The sequence below is a fragment of the Nipponia nippon genome, unplaced genomic scaffold (assembly GCF_047370975.1).
Source record: "Nipponia nippon isolate SJK-2023a ecotype South Korea unplaced genomic scaffold, ASM4737097v1 scaffold_9, whole genome shotgun sequence".
In the NCBI taxonomy this organism is placed as follows: Eukaryota; Metazoa; Chordata; class Aves; order Pelecaniformes; family Threskiornithidae; genus Nipponia; species Nipponia nippon.
This window is the reverse complement of record NW_028262413.1, coordinates 42905878-42918377: the sequence shown is the minus strand read 5'-3', so window position 1 is coordinate 42918377 and position 12500 is coordinate 42905878. Positions and strand designations below refer to the sequence as shown.

The window sequence follows — 12500 nt, the reverse complement described above, 5'->3', positions numbered from 1 at the left end:
TAGCACTTAAGTCACATATTTAAATAAAAGAAGTTTATGTTTATATGCAAATTACTTGTGCATGTGCTAGCACTGCTCCCTAAATAACTACTATTACTGTCACACTACTTATTAAAACTCAGTGACTATAGAGGAAAGATCTATTAAAAGCTCTGCATGACTCTTTATTTAACAACAGTTTACCAAAGTGGCCTAAACAGAACACTTTTGATGTGTAGAAATGGCCTGATACTAACTTGAACAGGACAAAAGCCTGTGCTAAGCAGGCTGTTACAGTTTGCCCTCTTTTCTTCCTTACTACAGCATGTTCCTCTTCCCAACAGCAACGTGGCACATGCCAGGGCCAGAGCTCACGGTGAAAGTTGAGTACACAGGAGAGTTGAGATTACTTTGAATCTGTATTGACCTGCGTGATTAAGTGTCCTTTCACATTTAACATCTCCACATGGTTTGGGTATATCTGTAGATAAAGTGACCCAGTGTTTTTACAGTCTCTTAATTCACAAAGGCAGGAGGGCTGAAGGTAACTGCCCCTAAAGAAAACAGAGAGGTTGGTGTGTTGTAACATATCACTGAATGAGGAAATTGCACCAGTAATAGCCCTCATTTTCTGCAAGAACCACAAGTCTCCTTACAAAAAAATCACTGCACTTAGGTATCTGGTGTAGTGCATTGCCGCTGAGAAAGCTGAAAGGGAGACTGGAAAACCCACATACAAATAAAGCCCTTAGGAAGCTCTTAGTGAAGCCAAATGTTTGAGGGTTTTGGTACCATCTCCTGCAATATCGCACAGTCATCAGTACAACTAACTTGTGCCTAGTTAACAGCACAGAGACTGACGATGGACAGAGACCACAAACACAAAGGAAATGGAGAGCCTAGGAGAAGCACAGGGGAGTTTAAATGAAGAATAAAACAAATATTCAGCATTCAAAGCAGTCATCAGATCCTCAGCCTCAGAAGGCACTTAGTCATAGCCACAATGAATTTGTGTCTGACCTCCAGGCTATAACAAGTGTTTATTTGGGGGGAAACAAAAGCCCCTCCTTGTCACTGGTGTGTTTTTCTATGAAGTATTGCTGGAAGACACACAGTATCTCTTAAATCTCCAAGAAATCAACTGTGAGTATACAGAACTATTGCATACTTATACCCATGTTACAAGCACAAAGCTCCCCCACATGATTTTTTTCAAAATACACAAACATTTTAGTGGGCTCCATGGATCCTCAGCTACTCCAAAATTCAGTTACAAAGGATCCTGAGATACGACACTCAGGAAAATACTGAAGCAGGAGCAGATAATTACTAGGGAACAACTCCTGAAAATAAAGATCTTCAAAAACCATGGTTTTGTATTGGCTAAATGACAATAAGGGTATGGTATACCTGCTACAGAAAGCGGGGGGGAAGACAATTTTATGAGAAATTTTAATAATCAGCAATAAGCTACGCTTTTACAGATGACAGTAGTTTAGATAATAAGAATAAGCCATAAGTTATATGGCTAACTTCATAAAGTTAAGCAGCACAACACCTAGTCTGATAACAAAAAATGTAGAAAAGAGATACATACAAAGTAGTCACCAATGCCAAGAAAACTTCTCTTGCTTAAGCCAGACGTCTGGGTAAAACTTCAAGATTCTGTTATACACGGAAAAGCAAGCAAATGCATCAATACACCTTTCTCCTGAACTAAAGGAGCTTCATCCTCCTTATTCATAGCTGTGATTTTGGTGAATAAATTTCATCCTGGACAATAACTTAGTACTTTAAATATGAAGAAGCCAATGTTTGCAACTAAAACCAGTCACATTGCTCCCCTGAAGTCATGACAGTAAAATGTTCAGTACACACACGGCAGCATAAACCTAAAAACGCCTTTAAACTTTTCTTTTTCCAATTATAGAGACTAACTGTATGCCAGCACGCGTCTCTAAATGCCAGTCATTTCTCACAGAAGAGAACCAGCTTTGAGGTTTATCTTTGCATATACCATTTGAGTTTTCAGCCTCCTGGCAGTAGAAATATTCACCTTGACTCTGGGTTCTTTTACAGCATTATTTTCCCATTGAGAAGATCAGAGAAAGTCGGTAAATTTAACTCATCTTCATTGGCAATTACACTTTGGCACTTCCCAAGTCTTAACACCGGGGTTTCGGTTTGCTAAAGTTGGAGCCCCTAAATACTGACATCATTATCAAGGAAACCACAAACTATGATTCCAGTAACTGTTTTAAGTTTGAATAAAAGGGTCAAAAATTAAAATATAAGAATTTTCTACAATCCCATGCAGAGATAAATATTCAAGTGACCTGTTCAGGATTTTACCTGCAGAAGTTCAGAGAAACTCAACTCTATAGTAAAGCCTGGTTTTATTAATCCTGGTGCATTCTTGGAAGTGATCTAATCTGAAAAGCTCCCCAAACCAGAAGTACTGCCATTGCTGAGTTAGGATGATGCTTAAAATTTACTTCCAGCTCTTCTAAGATATTTGGTTTATATGACAAACTTGCTTTGTAGCTTTCATTTTGCACATCTTTGTCCTCACTGTAGTTACAGGCAGCTTTTAGGCTCATTGGCGTTACACTGGCATTCTGGCCACTTAATCTGATGTCACGGACAATTTTCTTCAGTGCTTTCTGTTTCTAACCCAGAATCTTCCAGAATATTCTGTCCTCTCTGGGCCCCAGTAAGGGCTTCTTTGATATTACACTGTTCTGACTGCATGTCCTGTCAGTGACTGTCAGCGATTGGGTCCTGGGGACATGGTCCTTCGATCTCACCCAGTATAGCCATCATCATGTTGCACAGGACCAGTTGCTGGAGCCATTGTCCCAAAGTCGGGGCTAACCTGGGTATCACACAGCAGTGCTCAATCCCAATGCCTGCCTCACTTCAGCATCTTCAGCCCAACACATTATTCATTCACACCTCCCCTTAAATGCATTTTGGGAGAAGAGGGAAGAAGGAAACACCTCACGCTTTGAAGAACACTGTTATGGACTAGTGATTCATGGCAGAACTTGCATGCATCTTTCAAAGCATTATTCATTCCCACTGTACACCATCAAATGACGGGGTGATTACCTTATCTGTTGGCATGAGACACCCAGAGCTCAACATAGAAGTATTTTAAATAGAATTCAAGAGATTTTCCATTTAGATCCAGAGTTTGCTGGATTTCATTCCATTTCAGTTGCATCAGACTGAAGAACACAAATCCTAGGTCCAAACAGAGAGCTCCTGGCAGACCCATGTTACATCTAGGTGGCAGACCCACAAAGATGTTAACATCTGTCTAAATCAAACTACTTTTATTGTGAAAAACTGCAGACACATTACACAGTCCTTAAAAAACACTTCAGTCCTGATTCATCCAGGGTAAATTTGCCATAGGTAGGGTGGGGTAAAGCTTGCTAAACTTTAAATACCTTCCATTAAGCATATCTACAGCTCCTTGCTCATGCTGCCCAACCGCAATGGCTGCTCATGTGTACACTGTTACCACAGTGGGTTTTTTTGGTTTTAATTCTCCTTTCACGCATACATAGCTCCAGGCAGGATAGTTTAGAACAGATCAAACTGACCACTACACTTGTCATTATCACGCCCCATTCACATATTCACAAACTAAATGTTAAGTGCATAAATTATAACCACTTAGCCCATAATTAACAAACAAAATGCAGAGTTTATTAATCATGGATATTTGGTTCTGGTGAATACTAAACTAAAAGGCATTTTAATTCAGCTATCGTAATTATACAATCTCCTGGTTTTGTTCATGGATTAAAACTACATAGAGCTCAAAACCAAAACTTTTGCAACAGGTGTCAATAAAAATCTTTCAAGATGTAGTAATGTTTTTAATGGATTTAAGAGCTAACCACATTCCAGGTACCTGTGTCTAGCAGATATGGGCAAGAGACACTACTTTGGCAAGTGTCCTGAAACACAAGCTGCTTGCAGTCAGCTAAATAGGAGGTTTTCTGGTTCAAACAACTTTCGCACCAAAGTAGATGAATGCTTGATCTTCTTCAGCTTTCATTTGCTTAGTATCAAAGGCTAGACACATTTTTTGTGAAATGTTACTATGAGGCATCCAAGGTTGTTTGGTGGATGTTAGGAACCAGAAACCTTCCCGAACTGGAGGAAACAGGCTGCATTTCAAAATGCAAATGTCTTCCCCTAGCTTGTAATGAGATTTGTGTCCTAAATTATAGTTTTAGTTGAACAAAATTCAGCCACTTAAAATTAAAAATAAACAAGCAAATAAAATCACACCTCAACCACAAAGGTACTATCACAATTACCACTATCTGAATTTGGGTAGGGAGCGTATATTCTAAAATAACTACAAGCAATACCAAATAGCAGGACTTCTACAAAATCCACTAGAATATATAACTAGAATTAGATGTTTGCATTCAAAAAGCAAAACAAGACAAAACAAAACTCTACAGTTAATTGTTTCCAAGAACAAGAAACGGGGAACAAAGCCTGCTATTGAATGAGCATTAATGATTTGCCATTTGGTTTTGCAGATGTTTCCCATGAGGGAAGAGACCAAAACAACATTCCACTTGAAACCCAGTGAAGCAGCAACAAGGGGCTGAGTTATATTACTTCATTCACTTGGATATTTTTCTTTGAAATTGTCAAAACCATTGGATTCAGTAGGATTTTACTTTAAGGGGAACTTGTATCCAATAAAATTTCAAAGAGCAGAGCTACATAATCCCTTCCCACTTAAACCCAAATGAGCCGGGCTTTTAAAAAAAGTTTCACAGCCATAATAATATGAGCTAAGAGAGTCTGCCCCATCCTCACTGACAGCTCCAGATCATTGCCACCTCCTTATCAATGGCAATAGAGACAAATGCCGGCTCAAATAAATTACTATGGCCATCTCATTTCCATTCATCTCCATTATGAGATTATCAAACAAGAAAGATTATATACCCTCTCCTGGCGAAAACTTACTTCTAGAGTAAGTCTTATGTATTTAGGAGCAAAGAGGAATGAAAGCAAATACTCATAAATCCTGAAAAGACAACAGAGCTGCTTCGGTGTCTTGATTTATAGTGTTACACGGAGTTAGTTGGAAATCTTATTTCCAAATCAGCTCTTATCTCTGATCTTAAGGCAGCAAAGCTATACAATTCCAAGAATTTCCAAAACAATGAAGTCTGCCCAAACCTAAAGTTTCCAGTAAAGCAGAATTTACGTTGCAGACTACAAATGTAGTTCTTAGGAGTGGGCAACAGGAAGAATTGTCAAGGGTACAAGTACTTCCCAGAAAGGAAGGATATGAATAAGATAACCCTTTTGTTTTTCCTCATTCCAAAAGGCCAACAAAAGAAAATAAAGATCGCAAAACGTACGTTACTATTTTGCTTGTATTTTAGCAAGTTGTTTTTGTGGGAAAGTGAAAACAAGCTAGCGAAGGAGCATCTGTGTAAATACATCTGAAACAGGCACCCACCACGGCAGGCAGAAAAGTCATCCTCCGGGCCATTTAGCTCCAACTCTCACTATACACTAACCAAGAAACCAGAAACAACAATTAAGCTAACTAGTTTTAATTAGGGACCACCAGAAAGCGTTACCAAGATGCTCTCCTGAAAGACCAATGGTGGTCACACTATGCATCCTAACTACCCACACAAGGGTCCTCTCTGGTGGCAGGGAAGGCTAGACACCTTGGTGACCAAACTGAAAATGTTCCAGCTCTAATTCCATGAGCAGCCCTGAAGACTTCCAGCTCAAGGGCCTGTTTTCCTTAGACAAGCAGCAGCTGAAGTCAACGGAAAAGTGCGGACACACACAATTTGTCACCACCAGCCCTGACGCAGGGTTTAACAAAAGGCGGTGTAAGCATCAAAAAGAAAAGTTAGAAAATAAAATGCCTAAAGGTCAGCAGATTGCTTATGTGAAGATAACAAAAAAATAAGCCTCCTTCAAAAAAAAAAAAAAAGCAGTATACATTTAAGAAATTAGATACCAAAGCCAAAATCATAACATCCTCCAGATTTTCACACAATAACCCAATTATTTTATGAGTGATAAAACAATGAAGCTTTGCAGCAGTAGTGTAGCCTTGCAAAATGTCAGATCAATCTGCATTCTTAATAGATGGTTACGAATAGCCAGTTACTTAAAACTTAAGGAAACGCAGTATTGAGTATACTATTTACTGCAGGTTTTCCCCCCAAGTCTGAAAATTGAAGTTACATCTAACATTCACCTGCTTGGAACTGTTTTGGACACAGTAGTAATGATCTGAGAAAAACCCATTGGAATTTTCATCACATAGAGCATGTTAGAGGACTGCATCCCTCTAAATATCGATTTAGCCCAATAAGCTGCCTTTAACTCTGAACAAAAGCAGACGCTCAGGGAAAGAATATAAGGTCAGGAAATTATATAGTGATTCTGCCTGCAAAATAATCTCCTGGTTTCCAGGAATCCATGATTTAGGGGCTACTGCAGCTAGAAATTGTATCTGCATCTTTGTGATTACCAGTCCTAGCATACTTTTTCTCTATTAATTCGCCTAACAACTTTTAAAATTCATTTATATCTTAAGCAACAGGAACATCCTTTGGTAATGAGTTCCATAGATAAATTATGCTTGTATGAAACAATATTGCCTTTTATTGAACAGTACCTCAGGGGAAAAAAAAAAAAAAATCATTGAATTTTGCTCATTTATTCTCACCTCTTTAAAATTTTGTGTTATATGAAATTATGAGTAAGTGGTCTCTGTTTACTCCATATCACTCAGATTTTGCCCACTTCTGCGTTATCATCTCTAATGATCTCTCTTAACTGAAAAGCACATATCATTCAAGGATCCTGGTTAAAGTTATACCATCCAAATATCTTAAGTGGCACACACAACAGGCATACAAACACTTTTCTTTTTTTTTTTTTTCCTGAGATAATTGATTTGTCTGAATTTATAATGTAGTGCAAAACAATCAAAGACCAAAACCATTCTAGGAATGTTTCAAGAAAAGTTAATTAACATCTTATTTTCCAGAGTCTTATGATTAGGTGTAACTAACCAAATATTTTTTAAGTTGAAAGAATAGGTTAAGGGGTTTTAAAACCACCTATGATTGGTTGTGCAGCTTTTTTTAAAGGACTGCATTTTTTGTTAAATAAGAGAACTAGTAATTCCTAAATACTTCTAGAAATTATAGCAAGACCCTCCTTTATATCAGTGCAGAGCAGCTACATGATGAATTAGTGAGAATAAAGTTATACTTGTGCAGATATTTACCCCAGCACAGCAAAGCATGCTGCAATGAGGGTGGCAAAAGCCAAGTTTGCTTTAGGAGGTGGCATCCTCAGGGTAGGACAGACAGACTACACATCCATAGTGCCTCACTACTCACATGATACCCAAAATCCAGGGAAGATGGAGCACATCTAACAGAAACAAAGTCTCCATCAACCAGACTTCCTTATTACTGATCCCTAAATTGCACCAAAACTGCCTGCCCACACAGCAATCGCCCTACTCCGTGGCAATGCTGGTAAACCTGTAGCTACACCCAAACTAATTTCTTCAAGCAAGAAATTACCAAGCATATAATAAGGTGGATCAATCATTTGATCAAACACGGGACACTTCGCCCAGTTTCTCTTATTGTTCTCTGTCTTCATTAGGACCTGCACACAGAAGGCAATGGGGAGTTAATCCTTACATGGAATACAGAAAGAAAGCCTTGATATTGAGACACATAAATTGTCTAAATATGAATATCCCCTCTGCTTCTGTAATTTGATTTTATAGCATCAGCAGCTTAGAAAATAGAGGTGTACTGAGGTACAGCTGTTATGCTGATAGTCAATTTGAAATCAGAGTTTGAAGCGCTCGTGCTTCTGACAGCCTCATGATCTTGCAAAGACCAATTTAGTCTTGAGAAACAGCCCCCTGGGACCCAGGGAACATTTAACTGCTTAACTTTGGTAGGAACAGATTGAAGAAAAATGTTCCTTTTGCTTATAAACAAGCTTCTATGCAAGTGTGTTATCTAATAAATAAAACTGGAAGTAAAATGGGAATGTGGGAAGAGTGCCAATGTAAATCCTCCAAATCTAAGGAAATCGGGAGCAATTTTCCACTGAAGGATGGAAATGGGGCGGAGGAAATGCAGAGCATATTTAGCATGCTTTGCTCTCGTCTTCTAAGGTAGTGCTTCCCTCTCTCCCACGCCAGCAGGCTGCTGCCTGGGCAGAGGGACCCCAGCCAGCACGGAGATGCTAAGAGAGACCCCATGTCTTTGTACCTTGGGAGACTGAAATTCAAAGCCCCATACTAAAATTAGTTCATGGTATAGAAGTGAGTGACCAAAATTGATAAAACCCGAGATTCTCATAACAAAATGACAGCGCAAGCTGTTACATGTGTCCTGCATGAATTTCACAGCTGCTGGTGGAGGCCTCATGGCAACCTTCAGCTATCAATAAGAAATTAGTTTTAGAGATGAGATGGGGAAATCAGCACAATGCAGACTAAAGCAGCAGAAGACGACACTTGTTATTGCCTGGAAATCTCAGCCAGAGAAGCTGAGAGCTTCTGGGGTGAGGTTTATCCCCTGTCCCGAGCCCACCCCGGCCACACACACGGCCTGACCCCAGCTTCATCACAGGCAGCCCCAAATCCCAGTGAACTTCAGCATTCAAAGCACAACCACTGTTCTCCTCAGAAGCATTTCTTGCCTGAGCAGGTACATTTTTTGAATAATTATCTGTTCAAGTAAGAGGAATTTCATCACTGCAGTTAGTCGGAAAGCAGCTGCTTATATTACTAAATGCAAAAGCCACTGGGAAAAAAACTTGCAGTGAAGTTGAGCCAGTTATGGTACTAATTACCTTGAACGACATGATAAGCAGTGCTTCTAGCCCTCTGTTACGGTCTTATGCACTGGCCAAAGACGGGATGGTTACAGGAACCCATGTGCTGTTTAGACACCCACCTTCTACCGACTGTCAATGACAGCAGTGCACCTCCTTGTGCCCTTGTTTCTTAATCGACACCTTAAATACACACATCTACAACCTATTCTATAGCTTCTTTAATATAATCAAAGTCAAACAGTTCTTAACAGCATAAAATTTATCATCCCTATGAAAAAAAAATGAAAAGTACCAAAAATTTTTAAGAAATAAAATGAAAATTTCCTCTCTGCACTGTTTTCTTCAAATTGGTCTTCCCACAGCTACTGCAAAGTGAAACTACGCATACTGAATCCGTCTTCAGACTACATCATATGAAAGTTGTTTGCTTTATGATAAGCTATTTTATGATGGTATTGAACAGCAGCAAGAAATCAAACAAATAAGATTATTACTCAAATACACCCATTCATCCTGACAGCTGAATCTACCCACTCAACAGCATCATCTTCTGAGAATGAATCAAAATCACTGTAAAATACAGGAAAAACTCTACAGCTTAATCATGGAAATTAATACAAAAACATCCAGGTGAGAATTTCTATTTTCTTAATGTCACTTAGTAGTAATTCAGCTTCCAGTGTGCTTTGAGCAACTGACTGCCATAAAACTAAGGGCACCAACTGGTTTCTTGCCAGTTGCCATAGTTGTGCTATGCTAACATCACTGAAAAATTACAGCATTTTTCATTGCAAGCACATGAACAGATTATTTTTTTAAAGAGCTATACCTTACATCTTAAATTTCCCTCAAAAGTACCCTTAAAGCAACTTTGCTACGTTGATGTACTTGTGTGAATGTTTTTCTGTGCTATTTGTTTGTTTTTATTTTAGGGATTGTTTCATTAATATTAAGCAGCTTGTTTCTTTAACTAAAGTCAATAACCAACAACTCAATTTCAGTAAGCAAGTACACATAGGGATGAATCAGTTCAGCGAAAGTTGGCTGGTAAAGGAGAGGATTTCACCAGCAGGATTTTCTCACATAAACAAAAAACGAAAAAATTCACACAAGGTCCAAGTATCTCGTGCAGCTTCACCAAAGCAACACCCAGCAAAGCAAAGCACGGAGTAACCGCCAGCCTCCCGCTACAAAGTTAGTTCTCTCGGATACCTGGGAAAGTAAGAACAACGGTAGCAATTCGGCTGGCACAAAACAGGCAAAATCCACCAAGTGTCTAGAAAAAAACCCACAGAATCCCCTCGCTCCTACCACCAGCTGAGATTTTTCTTTTAAAGTTAATTCACTCTGTATTTAAAGCAACACGACAGGACGTGCTAAGTACCGCAGCAGACGGGAATAGGAAAGAGCCAGCACAGCTGCAGCCCCCGGGAGCGAGGAGGGGATGCCGGCCCGGGGAGGGGCCGCCCGGTTACCTGACGGCCGGGCAGAGCCCGGGCAGAGCCGGCGGAGATCCCGCAGCCGCCCATCTCCGCCCCGGCCCGCCGCGCCGCTGCCGGACTCGCTCAGCGAAGGCGGCCGGTCCCGGGGCGGGCACGTGTCGCTGTCGCTGCTGGTGTCGCCGTCTCTGTCACCGTCGCCACCCCCGCCCGCCTCCCGGGGCGGTGCCGCCGCCGGCGCCTCCCTGCGCGCTTCCCGCCCGCCTCCACCGCAGCCCGGAATCTCCTGGGCGTACCGCAACCCACCCCCACCAGCACCCCCTCGGCAGCATCCCCTCCGCATCATTTCCCCGGGGCATCCCACCTCGGCGCATCCCTCCCGCCACGGGCCGTTTCCCTCGGAGCATCCCCAGAAGCATCCCCTCCCAGACCTTTACCCTTCCCCACACTGTTTGGCCCAAAGCATTCCCCGACCAAATCCAAAACCCCGAGGGTTTTGTCCCAAGGGCCCAGGGGCAGAGGGGAAGGTGGTGGCAGAGGGCAGGGGGGCTGGCAGCGCTCCCCTGGAGAGCCCTGGGTGAGGGTGGAGCCGGGAAGGAAACTACGTGAATGACTGCAGGCAAAGGGAAATAAAATCAACAGCAGCACTGCCACGTAACACTTTCTTGGCTGCATCTCCTAACACTTTTTCTTGGCTGCATCTCCTGGTGCCTAACAAGGGAGCCAAGTATCACAGCTGTGTGTTTCAGGCAAGGAAACTGAGGCAGGATTGGGTAAGATATTTGCTTACCTGGCATATCTGCAGCAGAAAGAAGGTCCCACACGTGTTTCTTCGTGAGTTTGCCATGGCATGGAAAGGCAAATGCTACCCAGCAGCCCCTTCAACACCAGCTTGTTTCTGGAGCACAGTGGGTCTCACACTCCACCACACACCTTCACAGAGATCTCATGCACATCACACGTCGCCAATCCTGCCTGTGATGTTTCACCTCCGTTGAGTGTGGTATCACTACATGAGGTGCAGAGCAATGAGGGGAGAAAAAAAAAAAAAGCTTAGTGATGGAATTTATTTACATTCTATGGCTATCATTCTGATCAACAGAAATTGCACATTACCTAAGAGCATAGCTGATGTAGTGACACTCATCTCATATCAGCTACTGAAACTTGGTGATGCCATCATGTTACGCCATTGCAAAATAAAAATTGTCATGCACATGTGGTAAGGGTTTGTCCTAGTGCAAAGAATCATTCCAGTAACCACTGAATAAAAACGGGGGGAAAACATTTTAAAAGCCATTACTCCAATTCCTTCAACCAAATCTGGAGAAGGGAAATTCACACATATGCACAGTCCCACATAGATCCAACGCGGTCAGGAGCAAGGAGCTACACATGAGTAAGGTTATTGCCTGGACATGTAAGCAATTTTACAGGATCAGGGGAAAAAAAAAAATTGGCAAAGCTTTATTTTACCTCCTGACTTAAAGCTCATGCTTGAATGGCCAGATCCTAATGTTCCAGCACAGCCTCAACGACAACATCAGTTACTGTGGTCAATATTATATCAAGAAGTATGCAGCAACTACTAAAATACATATAACTTCCCAAAGTTTTGCTAAATGCTGAGCAGGCCAGTTTTACTCAGCTCACGCAACCAAAAATTTAAGGGGAAGTTGGCTGAACACAGAAAACGAATCAACCACCTAAACTGAAAAACAGAGACAAAAGAGAACCTGTGCCACTAATATTTTTGTCATCCTTTCATCTAAACCAAGAAAGGTATCAGATTCAGATAATTAGGTAGGTTTGGAGCAACAACAACAATATAGTCTTTAAAATACTTTTCTGTTAGTTCTGTGATTCCACAAAATGTGTATCAAAAATAGTTCGGTACATGTTTTGTCAGAGACTACCGGCAAGAGAGAAAAAACTGTAGACACACCCAAGGGCAATCTAATAAAGGCGGCTGCTGATTTTTGGAGTAGCAAAAAAAAAAGCAGCTTGTGTGCCTCTGCCAAAATAAAATGTAACAGTGCTCCTTGGATGCAACAGGAAGAAGACCGAGATACAAAAATTGAATTCTTGTACCCAGTATCAACCAAAATGAAAAGAGCTTGCCCTGAGTTAGTGGCAATACAAAGATAAATCGATTAACTATTATAAGACTACCCAAATATGGACTCT

The 12500-nt window shown here is 41.0% G+C and overlaps 1 protein-coding gene across 1 annotated transcript in view; it reads right to left on the bottom strand.

Annotated features, from left to right (window-relative positions):
* Positions 1–10490, bottom strand: part of MCTP2 (multiple C2 and transmembrane domain containing 2) — a 124699-nt gene extending 114209 nt beyond the window's left edge. Inside the window, exon 1 of the mRNA XM_087744311.1 lies at positions 10350–10490. The gene's annotated coding sequence lies outside the window, so the exon portion shown is untranslated. The remainder of the gene's footprint in view (positions 1–10349) is intronic.
* Positions 10491–12500: the final 2010 nt, after the last annotated feature.